This window comes from Triturus cristatus, chromosome 3_1 (assembly GCF_964204655.1).
Source record: "Triturus cristatus chromosome 3_1, aTriCri1.1, whole genome shotgun sequence".
NCBI classification, from domain to species: Eukaryota; Metazoa; Chordata; class Amphibia; order Caudata; family Salamandridae; genus Triturus; species Triturus cristatus.
The window spans coordinates 248206782-248221651 of NC_140583.1; the positions used below are offsets into that span (position 1 = coordinate 248206782).

General features: G+C 42.1%; 1 protein-coding gene across 6 annotated transcripts in view; it reads left to right on the forward strand.

The window, feature by feature from the left end:
• The window catches only part of CSK (C-terminal Src kinase), a 528738-nt gene that overhangs the window by 7109 nt on the left and 506759 nt on the right, over positions 1-14870 (forward strand). For 3 of the 6 annotated variants that reach the window (XM_085643801.1, XM_085643797.1, XM_085643802.1), the window contains exon 2: positions 386-595. The exons of 1 other annotated variant lie outside the window; for it this stretch is intronic. The gene's annotated coding sequence lies outside the window, so the exon portion shown is untranslated. Of the gene's footprint in view, positions 1-385; positions 596-14870 lie in introns of those variants that run through there. 2 more of the 6 variants (XM_085643799.1, XM_085643800.1) reach the window with 2 other exon arrangements.

Genomic DNA, 14870 nt, shown 5'->3' on the forward strand with positions numbered 1-14870 from the left:
GTATTGAACAAGGTGAGTGAACCCATTAAGTCTCTGCTTGCCTCCTCGTTTTCAACAAGTCTAGTTTTCTTATGATTAAAGGTCAAGTATTTCAATGTCGCAGTTACTTTTTCCAGCTTTGAATAGTGGAGGGATAACAGTGAAATTGGCTTTAATTTACACCTTCAAAAATGATAAATGTGTTAGCTACAATGAGCATACAAACTACTATATAGATCTAAAATAAATAAAAAAAAGTTGAACTTGTTAGTTTGATCTACAACTACTCATAAAATATGCAGTAAGGTTATATTTTTGTGCCAGACAAGATATTACTTGGATCTGGACATATTAACCTCCAATATTTTGTTCTGACCAGTAACACTTCTGTCTTGGTTTCTGGTAGGTGCAGGGTATCTGGCCCAGATAGTGGAGTACTTTGAAAGGCGCACTGCTACCTTCTTGCAGACAACCCATTTCCAGGACAGCAATGTAACCTTCCCCGACAGAGTAAAAACAACTGGATCACCTTTGTCAACTTGCAGTGACACTAAAGTGCAGCTCAGCATCTCCTCATACTGGCTGGACTCTATTCAATCTGTAGCTCTTGTATCTGGTAGGTACAGCAGACCAGTGGGGCCTGGCAGTCTGAATGGTTGCAAGCACTCTTGAGACTATGATGTGTGTTGCTGGTTCAGCTCTGGTTTGAAGAAACAATGAGTGTATGTGTGTGTGTTCTCCTTTTTTTCGTTTAGAAATGTTAATGAAAATGTTTTTTTTTCTTTTAAATTATGAAATTTAATTTTGTAATATTTCTTTTGTAAACTGAACAGAATGTAGACTAGTTTGGTTAAGGCTTGGATTTGTCCATAAAGAAAGCATTCTAGTGGATTGCTAGTCCTTCAGTTATTAGTAATTACGACACTCGCTGTAATTCTATTATGTCAAAGCGTGTTGAACGTGTTTTATCTCTGTGCTGGTTGATGAATTTTAGTCTTTTTTCTTTGTCAACAAGTGTGTATGCAACTCAGATGATTTGGCACAGGACATGCTATGTTGGTGGTAACACGGTCCAAATTTGAGGTGTGATTTTGCATTAATACAATAGAATTGGGACTCCTTGATCCATTTAAATATTGAACTGTAGATAGAGATTTCGAATATGAATGAATTAATGAAATTGATTTATAATGAAAGAATGAAATTGATTTATAAAGCGCCTGGTTACTCCACGGGAGTGTCCCCGCGCTAAGCAAGATTAGGGCCTAGCGAGTCAAAAACAAGTGCACTACGAGCTCTGTCTGAAGAGCCAAGTCTTCAGGTTTATTCGGAAACTGGCAAAACAAGCAAAAGTGTAAAGGTTCACCTTCAAAATGAGAAATGGTTTATACAAGTTTCTTTTAAACAGCTGTTGTATTGATTGTACTCTTTTTCTTATGACTCCTGCTCTGACCCTGCTTTTAGAAAAGTTCAGTTTTTGTGGGAAATGTGTTGCAGTTCTTTGTTCTGTCCAGTTAATGCATTTGAATTAATTGGATATCATTTAATTAACTAGTATTTTTTTTAATAGAAAATGAAAATAGATTATAAACGTGTTAAAAAAATTAGGTAACCAGGCGTTAAAGCGGCCTGTATCCATTTTCTTTCTAATCAGTGTACTTCAATAGCTTATCAAATGTATAGAAGCCAATTAATTTCATAAATCATTACTGATGTAGATCGTATTATTTCACTTAAGCTCATTAAATTAAACTCCTGTTGTAGAAAACTTACCTGCATTTCCTCGCAGTGCTTCCTTTTGGGGACCGTGTCTGCTGCTCGTCTCCCTCCTGCCGCCGCCATTCCAAAGCGGCCGCCGTTAGGAGGGGGACTTCATCCCCCAGCATCCCGTGCGGCGGAAGAGGAAGCCGCCTCTAACAATCTCGCGCCTGGAGGCGCATAAAAGATCTGCTGGGCGACTGGCCGAGTGGGCGACTCCTGTTGTAGAAAACTTACCTGCATTTCCTCGCAGTGCTTCCTTTTGGGGACCGTGTCTGCTGCTCGTCTCCCTCCTGCCGCCGCCATTCCAAAGCGGCCGCCGTTAGGAGGGGGACTTCATCCCCCAGCATCCCGTGCGGCGGAAGAGGAAGCCGCCTCTAACAATCTCGCGCCTGGAGGCGCATAAAAGATCTGCTGGGCGACCGCCTCGCGGGAACCGCGCGCGGGCCGCGCCCGGGCCAAGGGCGGGCCCGTTTAAGCCTGTTAAAGACTGGACTGGGCCACCCCATTGATATTCACATCTTGATGTGGTTTTGCAGCTATCGTACCTAGTTATATACAGCCCGAAATCCCATTGGCAAAGTGCCAACTGCTCAATTTAAACTGTGTGAAGGTCCTACATACCAGTACATGTCTGACAGGATGACGAGGGGTTCTAGGAGTAAAAACGCTCAGGGGGTAGCGCGTACATCTGGTCCGATTGACCAATACATTACTAGGGCAAATGAAGCTATTAATCAAGGTATGTCACTCTTGGAGCGAAGAGTTTCGCAAGATCTAGCAAGACGCTCCTCATTAGGCCCTATGGCTTTAGCTAAGACTCCTATAGGCTCAAACACCATTAGGCCTCTCATTGAAGTCCAGGTCGAAACCCACGGTGTACCTAATACGGTTGATCTGTCGGCTTCCTTAGCCCTCTCAGATATGCACTCAAGCAAAGATCTTGAGAGGACGCCTGACCTGTTTTCAAGTCCAAGGCAGGAGGGGCCCAGTCCAAATCACCCAAGGGGGGAAAGGGAGGGTGCCATCCCCAAACGGAAGAAGCCTAGGGAATCGAAAAAATGTAACCCCAAAGTCACGAATAAAACTCTGATTACCCAGGCGCCAAGAAAAAATAAAAGTAATCCTGTCCAGAGTGCCCTACATAAAACAGCTATAGATACAGCAGTCCCTCTTATGATTCCATCGGCCCCTAGTGATCTAAGCAGTTTGGGCATGGGTTGCAAAGTTTATGAGGCTAATAACCAACTTTTAAGTATACTAGGTGAACTCTTTAGAGAATATGTGCAACCTATTGTACTTTCTCTTTCTAACATCGAAAAGCACATACTCTCCATGAATTCATCTCTGAACGCACTCAAGAGCGATGGATCGGCCAACCATCAGGAGTTGCAAGCTACTCCCTCGACCTTGAGGATGGAGCGGGTAGTGGCGAGCGCTCCCCCGGTTGATTTAAATCCGCCATCAAAATTTTTGCCAGCTGCATTAAGGAAAGCTGGTGAACCTTCCAAACCCCCTACCTCTGGTGAAATTTTGGAAAACACACTACCTAAATACCTGGGGTTAGTACACCAAAATACTTTAGCAAAAACACCGGGGCCAGTTCACCAAAATAAATCACTCAAACCCACGGGGACAGTAGATCAAAATGACAAATTTAGGGGTGAGATTGGTCATCTTATACACTTACCTCCAGAAAGCGACCCATATGTTGTGATCATGACTGGTGTTCCTGAGCTAAGGCCACATAAAGAAGAACCAACGTGGTCCTTAAAAAATAAGGTACAGCATTGGCTCAATGCTAATAGACCGCTCCCTCACTCTTGTAGTAGCAGGATCCTTATGGTGCGTAGGGTTTCTTGGTTAGGTAGTGAGAAGAAAAAGATCCAGGGAGACTGCATTATTGTCAATTTTGATAATTCTCGAACGGCTGATTATATCTGCCGTCGTAATACATGGCCCAAAATTGACGGAATAAAGGTGAGAAGACTCTCTTCCTTTTACCCTCCTATAAATTGTTGTGACGATACTCCCGATAGGGGCACGTCTGAAGTAAGACCCTGGAACAAAAGAAGGGAGAGGGAGGTCTGGCCAGGCTTTGAGGGTAGAGATACAGTTCTCTCTGAAGGTTGGAGTGGCATACCACTTGCTAACAGATTCAGCTGCTTAGAAGAAGTAGACTGACCATTATTGGGTTCTGGATCTGTCCCTGAGGACAATGAATGTACTAGTCCCAACCCATTCCAACGCGTAGACTGTTTTTTACCCAAAAACGGCTTATCTCCTATCCAGCCTATAACCTCCCTTAACCCTCCTCCTCAAGAAGCTCTGCAGACCCCCTCCCACCGCCTACGTTCTACCCTTGTATTAGGATCTGGGAAGGTACCACTTGTGCCCTGCAATGAGCTTGTGAGCCATGATGTTTTTCTGCCGCGAACTGAATGCCCCAGTATTCCAAAAAAAAACACTCGCTATAAACATGGCGATACTATAAAGATCCTAAGCTGGAATGTAGCTGGCATCCACAGGAAACTTTATCTGCCTGAGTGGAATGCCCTAGTAGAGGCACATACGATTTGCCTATTCCAAGAGACTTGGAGCCTGGAACCCGTGTATCGGGTAGGTTATATTACCTACTTTGTTCCTGCAGTACTTCCAAGAAATGGGTCAGGTCGTCCCTCGGGAGGCCTACTCATCTGGGTAAGCATTGCCTTAAATCTTCAGATTGAGTCAAAGCAAATTAATTCTCCAGATATCTTAAAAATTTCTTTGAGAGGCTCCCAAAGAGGATTCATCCTCGACCTATTTAATGTATATGCCAGAGGTACTAAATATGGCTCTCCATCCCCGACAGTATCTATCCTTGAAACGGCACTGAGTGAAAATTTAGCTGGATCCCATGTTTTGGTCGCGGGTGATTTCAACTGTACGTATGAGCCCCTTATACAGGATGACATCTATGACCCAAGTGAGGATGATGATAGATGGGGTATCCCGATCTTAACCATCCCTCCGATTAAAAAATGGTCCAAAACTGCTATTCAGCTCAATGCCCTAACGCTGGAATTCGGGCTAAGAGCAGCTAATGGCCGCACGCGTTCTGATCCTTTGGGTGCGGCCACGTTTAACAGAGTCAATCCTACCTCTAGGATCGATTACATCATGCTAGATTTCCTTCTCTGGAGTTTTGTTCAGGACATGGTAGTCCTGCCCACAGTCGAAAGCGATCATAACTCGCTTTCATTGTCCCTCAGGAATCCATGGCCTCATGAAAAGACAACAACATCCCTTAACCCAGCCCAAAAAATTTCTGTATCCTCGTGTGGGAAACGCCTAAAATGGAACATGGTTTCGAAGGATGAAATTAAACTAAATACAATCAATACAGTACTCACAGACGCACAGTTGGAATTGGAACTGGATAGCTCAGACAAGGGTGAGCTAAATCCCGGTCGGGTTACCCCTATTTTTGAGGAAACCATCAGGTCCATTGGGAATGTATTCCTAAAAATGAATCAAGTGCGCAAAAATGCGGCAATTGGGCTTCCTAGGGGAAAGCATGATTGGTACACACCTGCTTGTAGGCACGCCAAATCGCTTTTGATTAAGGCCGTCAAAAGCAAAACCCAAGGAGCTATTCAGGGAGCTAGGCTAAATTATAAGAAAACTCTGGCCAGTGCTAAAAAGGAGTGGGAAATCGAACATTGGCGCTCTCTAAAAGAGGCAAGTTTGGGGAAAGACTCAAGGCGTTTTTGGGACATAATTAGAGCCAAAAATAGACCTGATACTGACTTCATTACATGCAATATCACCAGCCAAGCTTGGGTCAACCACTTTTCTAAATTATATGCCAGTCAAACAGGTGCTACCTCTAATGCCCTCCCTATGGACATTTCTAATGAAAAACACATAAGGGAGGTGGCCCCAGCAACTCCGGATTTGCCAATAAGGAGTGATGACCTAGTAACCGGAATGCTATGCATAGCTTTGCCATCAAACAACTGGGTGGCAGACTCCATTTTCTCGATCAAAGAAGTGGAGTATGCAATTACTACCATCAGGCCCCAAAAAGCAGCTGGCCCAGACGGCTTACCCGGGGATTTGCTACGAGCAGACATCCCGAAATGGGGTAAATTTATTAACTGCCTGCTTAATGCTATTAGCGGGGGAGCGCCTATCCCGGCATCTTGGAATGGGGCGGAGGTCGTCCCCATTTTTAAAAAGGGGGCCAGGGACGACCCATCAAATTACAGACCCATAAGCCTGCTAGATATAACTCAAAAGGTGGTCGGGAAGGTGTTGTTGGTCAGATTATTACAATGGATCGACGAAAACGGCATCCTTTCCGACTACCAGGCAGGCTTCAGAGCAGGCACCGGCACAATCGAGCAAGCGTTCAGACTGTTGCTTGTGTATTGGAAGGTGGTGGTCCTGGGCAAAGGCAGTCTTTATTTCGCCTTTATCGACTTAAAGACTGCCTTTGACCTAGTACCTAGGGAGGCTCTTTGGAAAGTCCTTGCTGTCATGGGGGTGCCCCACTACTTACTCCTGCTAATGGTAAGGCTGCATGAAAATACTTTTGCCCAGGTTAGGTGGGGGAGAAATGGTGAGAAAACCAACAGAATTCCGGTAGAGAGAGGGGTACGCCAGGGATGTGTTCTAGCTCCCACCCTTTTCTCTTTATATATTAACGGTGTAGTTGAGCATCTATTGAAAGACCCCTCAGATGAACCATCCCTGGCGGGGGAACGTATCCCCACCCTCCTCTTCGCGGACGATACACTCTTACTCTCCAAAACCCCAATGGGCCTCCAAAAACTCTTAAATAATTTCCAGCTCTTCTGTACAGAGCGGGGCCTGGTAATCAATAGAGACAAAACAAAGTATCTTGTGTTGAATCCCCCTAAAAAATCTATGCGCCCCCCAAAATTGAATGACGAACCTTTGGGGAGGGTGGATGTGTTTGATTACTTAGGGATTCGTCTATCCCATAATATGCAGTGGGGCCCCCATTTATGCAAGATGCTGTTATCCCACAAAAGGGTTACAGGGGCTCTTGTAAAGGAGCAGCGCTCCTGTGCTATTAGACCTATAGCCCCCGTCATTGAAATTTATGCAGCAAGAGGAGTTAGCTCTGCCCTTTACGGAGCCGAGCTTTGGGGCTCTTGCGATATTGGTGACCTGTCAAGAGCAGAGAGGAAGTTCTTTAGGGCCATTATGTCCCTTCCCCAAGGTACCCCCACGATTCCATTAATGCTCGATCTTGGTTGTCGCCCCTTCGGTGATTTGGCGAAATTTCGCCCTCTATTGCTATGGGCTCGTTTGTGGCGGGTCCCGGAACTAGCCAAATATGCCAAAGGTCTCTCAGAAATCATGTCACTTCCAGGATGGCACAGGATAAAATGGTTGCGTGATATGAAAGCCCTCTTGTATAATCTGGGGCTTAATGCAGCATGGGAAAATAAATCTTCCCCTCCGAAAGCCACGCTTAAGCTCTTATATTGGAACTGGATTGCGACCCAACGGATCACGAACACGTCATTGGGGAGACTTACAGAGGACTTCCTGAATTTTAAGGATCAACCAATCCGGGAACTATATCTTGACATTATTGAGAGCCCTTTTGACAGAGCCTTGTATTATAAATTTAGGACTGGGACCCTCCTACTCTATGCTTTTACATCACGATGGAATTCTTTTCCTCAGACCTCTGAACTTTGCCCCTTTTGCACATCCATACGTGAGTCTGTGGCTCATTTTTTATTTGAATGCCATGAGTACGCCCACCCAAGGAGAAGATGGCTCAAGCAACTGTGCCGCTCCTTGGGAACTAGACACCATATTGTGGCGCTCCGCATTTTAATGTCAGACGCTCGCCCATTGTACGTTTGTGCCCTTGCAAAATTCTTATCTTGGGCATGGCGTTTCAGAAGTAAAAGGCTCAAGGAAATTGTTTAATTCACTCTTAACAATTATTTATGACCCGTTTTGTTCTTTATTGTAAAAATAGTTTTTTTTTTAAAGTCAAATGAAATTAACTTATTCTATTTTAACTGTTATGCTTTTATGATATGTTTTTATCGAAATAAAGCCTTTGACTGACTGACTGAAACTCACCAAATGTAATTGTGGTGCAGGTTGAAGCTTGATCATCTATCTGCCTCTGGTGTTGTAGAAAGGGTCTATATACAAATTTAAATGGATCCTCTACCTCATGGGTCTATCCAGTGTTCATAGTTGGCTAACTTGGGACTCGTATGTCTCTTCGCAAATAAGTCTAATATGGCTTCGGTACCCATGGCTTGTGATATCTTTCATTAAATCATACTTGGGTGCTACTGTTCCAGGTCTTTATATTTGCAATTTGAATATCTGTATTTTATGTGTTATCATCCTTATATTATATTGCTATTTAATCTGGAAACTCTGATTTGGTCTCTCTGAACCTTATTACAGTTGTGGGACTGGCCCTGAAAATGTGAAATCCTTGACTGTATTTATTTATTTATTAAGTAATTCTTTTATAGTGATGCGTGACATATTATAGACACTAAAGATCTTTATATTTTTCCCAGTCTGATGGAGACAGTAGCTCTTCACAGCAGTGCAGGCGTAACATAATATAATGTGTATACATTGGATCAACTCCACTTTAAACTAACAGATTAGCCTATGAGCGATGCGATTTTGTAAGACTATAGCATGAAGACAGATGGGAAAAGTTGTGTGCGTAGGTTGCTCATTTTCCTTAAACGTCCTGCCATACCACTCATTACTAGGCTTTCACTAACTCTATCAATAATTTGCCTATGTTGGAATTTTTGTTTACTAATAGAAATATGCATACACGCTTGAATCTGATCTGAATACACAATTACAGTTTCATATCTGTAACTATATAGGTGGGAAAATTGTGGTGGTGTTTTTGCTCATTAGAAGCATGTGTCTGATTTATACCATGGCCGAACGTTGGAACCCTTTGGAGCTGCTCACTACAGGCCTGGGTGCAATTCATGCATCTAGATTCAGACCTGATTCATGGAAGTATCTAAACATGAAAGGCCTGTAGGTAACCTATACCAGGGTTCTCCAATGTCAGTCCTGGAGGGCTGGATCCATGCCAGATTTTTAAAATAACTACATTTATGTAAATGTGGTTATGCTAAAAAGCAAACATGGATCCGGCCCTCCAGAACCAACATTGGAGAACACTGCACACTACTATCTGCGCACCACATGTCTGCAGCTAATCCATATAAAGTATTGGAAATGAAAATGTATGTGACTGCCCACCATGTGGATTTTTTACACTAGAAGTGAATGATGGGAATTAATCACTGCATACTTGTCTTTGGTTCACACCAGGGCTGTGGACCAAGTGACCACAGCTAACTTCAGCCAAGACATTGGAAACTTTTTTGCAAACTTCTATTGGCTCGTGTTCGGACCCTGCTAGTACCTTTATAGTCAATGAGTTAGAATCCTCGTGCCACTTGGGTATCTGACAGTGAGTTGGCATTGATCTAAAACTGGACTATGCACTTCGATCTCGGTCGTCTTTTCGTAAAAGCCAGCTCTTACTCACCCCACACACTTTTCAAAGTAACAGCTACCCAACCATCCACTGTTCCTCGTTTTTAGGTTTAGCTTGGAGGCCGCTTTTAGGTATTTTGCTCTTCCTCATGCAGTCAAAACATTCATAAATTACATATGTAGATACCAAGGGTTTTTGGGTCAGCCCTCCTATTCCATTGATCTGTTCAGCTGTCATTCACAATGTGTACCTGCTGACCACAGCATATAGCATTGGGCAGTAGGTCAGCTATTCCCTCTCTTTTGAGCGATGAGTGATGGTACTTTGCTTGATCGCATGCATACATCTGCCTCAAAAGAAGTGCAATTCAGTGCCAGGGCTGGTGGGCCAAAAATGTAATTTGTCATTTCGTTTTCTTTCTTTCCATTATTTACCCTTTGTTTTAAGTCATCCATCTTTGCTTAATCTGTTTCTTAATGTTATAGTAGTTTAAAACAAACTACTTTTTTTACGCCAATAAGAATCCTCTTTCCCTCTGATATGCATCAAAACTGAATAGGGTTTCTATACTTGTTCTACATCCACTACAAACTCGGAAGCTGTTCAATTAAAATTATATGCAATGGTTTTGTTTTTTTAAATGGCACCTTTTTATTGTATATGCATATGTCTGCCACATTTAATGAGACACATTATTTTCTCTGTTTTTTTTTTTCTTTTTCTTTTTGTGGCATATGCTTGCTATACAAAACCAACCGATTGGCTTTTCCAATGCTTGTATTAAGTTGCAGTCCTATACACTGTTGCTATCACCAGCCTACCCTTATTATATACAACTCTAGCAATCATGGAGATTAAAATGCTCTGCACACTCCTGCAGGTGATATGGGCATCCTGGGTGACGTGGACATTCCAAGCTGTTACTTTGCTTGTTGGGATTTATTATCGCCAAATGAGATATAGCCATGATGTGGAGCCAAATCCGTCAGAATCCAACTTCATCTGGTAATACAATAATAGCTTTAAATGCAGTGCTGGTGCACCATCACAGACTCCACCAATACAGGAGTAGAAGTTGAAGTCTGATTCAGAAGGATTTGGTTCCTTGTTTAAAGTGACAATAGGTTGCTACCTTATGGTCCCGATGAAGACCTCGCTTCTGAATCGTAATATAGGTGGTCGAAATGTCGATGTGCATGAGCTGACTAGAATGCCAAAGTGCCCATTGTCAATCCTGAACTCAAATTAGTGTATGTTTTGTGAATGTTCACTGTTTCTAAGTCAACATTGTCGTTTTAAAATCACAGCACACATCTTGTCGTAATTTTCACCAAACATTATCACTCCGCTGCTTTATTGAGCACATCCCAATCCATCTATGCTACTGTTTGGTTAGAGTTGTCATAACCGTGTTTAAAGTACTGTGTATTGATGTATACGTGTAAGAATAGTATCCAAATATTATTTCCAATGGAACTGTTGTATTTTGTTTTTTACTGGAAGAAAGGCACCTGTGATTATAGGAATCATAACCAAGGAATCTGCTTGCGATTTGGCCTAGCGAAGGATGTCTGCAGGACATGAGGCTGCCTGAATGATGACAGTACTGTGTGGGTGACGGGGGTGGATGAGGAAGGTGTCTAAAAGAAGTGCAGTAATACCAGGCCAGTCCTTCGTATACTATCGGTGATAGCAGCACAAGCAACATTAACCGCACCCATGTGCATGAGACCTTGAGTTCAGCTTTACCCTGTGTCCATGAGCCTTCCACATTAGGCCAGGGACCTTACTTCCACATCAACCAGATCTTGAAGGAGACGCACTTCTACTCATTGTGGCTATCCTTCTCCTACATGTACATATATAGAAATTACACCATCCCTGAGGCAGGGTTGTGGAATTGAATAAAATATCTGCTTGTTCATGGGACAGGTTGCTTCATAAATCTACTTGTCCATTTAGTTCCATGTATTGCGGCACCAATATAAGAGCTCTGATATAGCCTCTCTGATTATGCCAGGGCTCATACCATAGTAGGATGTGGATACTAGCAATTCTCTTATGTTGCCACGTTTCTGCAGATTTACATACTGGGGCTGAAGGTAGTGATGAGCAATAGTTCTTTGGTTGGATTACCCTCTTGAGTCTTCGCAGACAAACTAACTTGCATGTTTTAAGGGTTTTCATCAACTCTTTTCTAATCTATTCCCAAACTGAGAAAGGTTGGAAATTTACTCCTGACAATGGCAGATGTAAAACGTCTTCCAGGGTTGGGGGAAAAAAGTTGTAGGAGGGAAAGTGAACTTGCAAACACTCAAGAGATTTTCACATGAGCAAATCTACACATAGACTTTTGAGACTCTCTAATAATTGGGCCCCAAATTAGGTCTTGCTTTAACCATGACCTTTTGTGTTTATTAAAATTCTGTCTGTCTCTCTCTCTCTGTCTATTGGGTGCATGAGCAAATGTACATATGCATATTTGCTCATGCTGAAATGCAGTTCCCAATTTTTTTTTAGGAGTACTATTTCTTGGCCTACTTCTGTAAATTCTTGTGAATTCACAAAATCCGTATCTCGGCACTTCATGCAAGGACATATACCATGGGCGCACTTTTGAGAGTTTCTTTAATAATTGGGCCCCTAATTAGGTCTGGTGTTCGTCATGACCTTTTGTGTTCATTAAAATTCTGTCTCTTTGTATATTGGCTGGCTTCACTGTGAGTAACAGCATTCTGCTCTTTCACAAGGAGCATATCGGTACACAAAGTAGTATTGTTCAGTGCCAGGACCAACTGTGGCAATGTGTGCATTTTGAGATCAAAAACAATTGTTGCTTTTGCCAGTGTTTGTTATAATGGTGAGGGCTGGCATCTTCCACACCAATAAGGTTTTACAAAAACCATGCCAAAACAAGTCACACATTGACAAAACTAAAAGGCTGAACACCAATTCCAGTCCTAATGGCGTTGCCAATGCTTGTTTCATTTTGTGTTTCCCGTAATCTTATTGAAACTGGCTACATTGATTTTCCATTATGAATATTTTTGAGAAATATTAGCATACTTCAACACATTTTTCTAAAGGATGCTGCAAAGAAATGGTACCTAAAAGTTTATAGTAGTTTAGTGAAATTGTTTTTTTTCCTACTTGCATTTTTTGTGAACATTGTATTTTGAAAGCAAACAATCATTGATCTTGCTTTCAAGCTTCGGCATATATGTGTATCTAATCAGAAAGCATTCTGGGAGTGTTGTACATAGCCGCATATTGCTTAACTTTGAAAACGTCTGTACACATTTTTATAATAAAACCACAGTCAATAGTGCAGTCCAAGCTTACAACATTTACTTAGAGCGCTCACCCTAATAATAAAGTCTTTGTATTAATGAACTATAAATACAAGTTTGAACATCATTAACATATGGACAGAAATATTACCTTAACTGTAGACCATGCCCTTCTCTGGTACATAATGTGGTACTGTAATCTGGCAGCCAAAGGGTTTGTGCTGCTGAGGGTTGGGCCTACTTGTCCCAAGGTCAAAATACACATACACATGTTGCCCTTCACCCCAAACAATATGTCCTGGGTGTCGGGCTATAAGCAGGCATTCCACATCCCTGAGTCCCTGCCTGATGACTTTGGCAGCACTGACCTATGATTTATGGGTATTGAGTTATTAGAGTACCATAACTGGAGTGCATGCAGTCAGTATGTTAAAATACATTTTGACAGTGCTCGACTGTCCTAAGATGTCCAAGTTTAATTCTGTGTTGAGGAGTTGATGTGTTGAAAACGGAAATGCAGAATCAGGGAGTGTGTAATAGCCGAAACCAAACTGAAATGGGTTGTATAAGTTATGGGTCGCGACTTAGTGAGCGAGTCATTTGAATTTGAGCCTTTCTAGAGTTGTTTTTTTTTTAATAAGAGTGGTTCGAGGGGGGGTGTTTATTGTTGTAGGAGCAGATCAGCTATGTAAAAATGTATTTATGTAAATTAATTTAGCACAAACATTGCTTGAAGAGGTTAGAGCACTTAACAAAAGAGAATGCATTTAGGAAATCTGTCAGCATAATTAAAAACAGTTCAAAACTGTGTGTGAAGAATTAAATAGGAAGGAGAACGTGCCATGAGCGAATTTACATGATATCAAATTGAGTAGCTAAACAATCAAAACAAACATGTAGGTGTAGACTAGTGGAGTAGGCATGTGTGACGCAAAAAATATAATTATAAGGAAGGTATAGGGTAGGCAAAGCTGGATCAAGAGAAACAGATGAGCAAAAAAAGTGAGGCGAGCGGCAGGTTAAAATAATATAAAAGGGAGGCTGATATCAGGGAGTATGTCACAAGAAGTATCACTGAAAGAAGTTTCAACTCGTAGTTGAAGGGCGTCTGATGGGTAGCAGTCAGTAGATCTGGAGGGGGTGACTTCCAAATTTTAGGCGCTCTCCGAGTGAAGGATTGTGCCAGCGTGTATTTCATTTTGAAAGTTGGGAGTTCTAAAAGGGTCCTAAAAGTAGGGTTTCCGAGATCAGTAGTTAAAGTAATGTCCAACAATTTTCTTTTTTAATGATACATTTTTTTGGATGGGATTATTACACTTTGACTTTGTAACTTTTATCCTGACTGGTTGTGTTTGTCATCACTGTTGTATAAACGTCATCTCATACACTGCAGAAGCTGGGGGGATGCTTGCTTTCTTTGATAAGAGTTTATTTCTGTGGTAGAAGTCACCAGGAAGGCATCAGCATAAGCAGTTGTTGCATTACACCAACAGGATGTGAGACTTGCTGGCTATGAGATGTCGAGAGATTGCTCATCTTGCGGTGAAAGTACTAAGTTTGAAATCTCATCTAACTCGAGCATAATCCTATACATGTAACTCTTGTTCCCTCTGACAGTCTCTTTCGCTGTGGTACGAATTGTGCACGGTATTGGTGCCTCTAATACTGCCTAATTTGGTTCCATTTAATGTTTAGTCTGGGTTCTTTGAAAAAATAGGCAAATGTATATGTACGTGTACATGTACATTTCAGTGGATTGTACATATCCAAAAGGCACATGTGAGCTCTTCATGGTTAAAAAGATGAACATAAAGTCAATGGGTGATGGGGGAGGTAGCTGGTATGTGCATGGTTCTGGTTTGCAAAGGGAATCTGTGGACTCTGGGTAATGTGATTATATCTCTTCAGGCCCTAGATGAGATGTGCTGCTGCGTATGGGATGCCCTTAATGATTTTGTAAGTGTGGTGTCCAGAAGGCAATGGCACCGGGCATTTTCACCATCCAGATGCAAAAGTATGATATTTTGAACATCAGTTCTGAACACTTTTTCTGGAAGCAAAGGTTTCACTTTCTTTAGCGGAGACAGCTTGGATTTGAAACCATCAAGGATCGTGTAATTTAGCTATGTTTGTACTGTTTTTTTGTTTGCTGATTTTAGCAATAACAGAAATTCTGTTTAGATTGAGCTGAGGCACTGGAAATGCAGTTTAAATGATGTGCAGTCAATCGTTGAGGCGTTGAGTTTTCGAAGCAGAGGAGACTTTCAAGTAGAGTTGTGTATCATCATCATATTGGGGAATCTTGACAC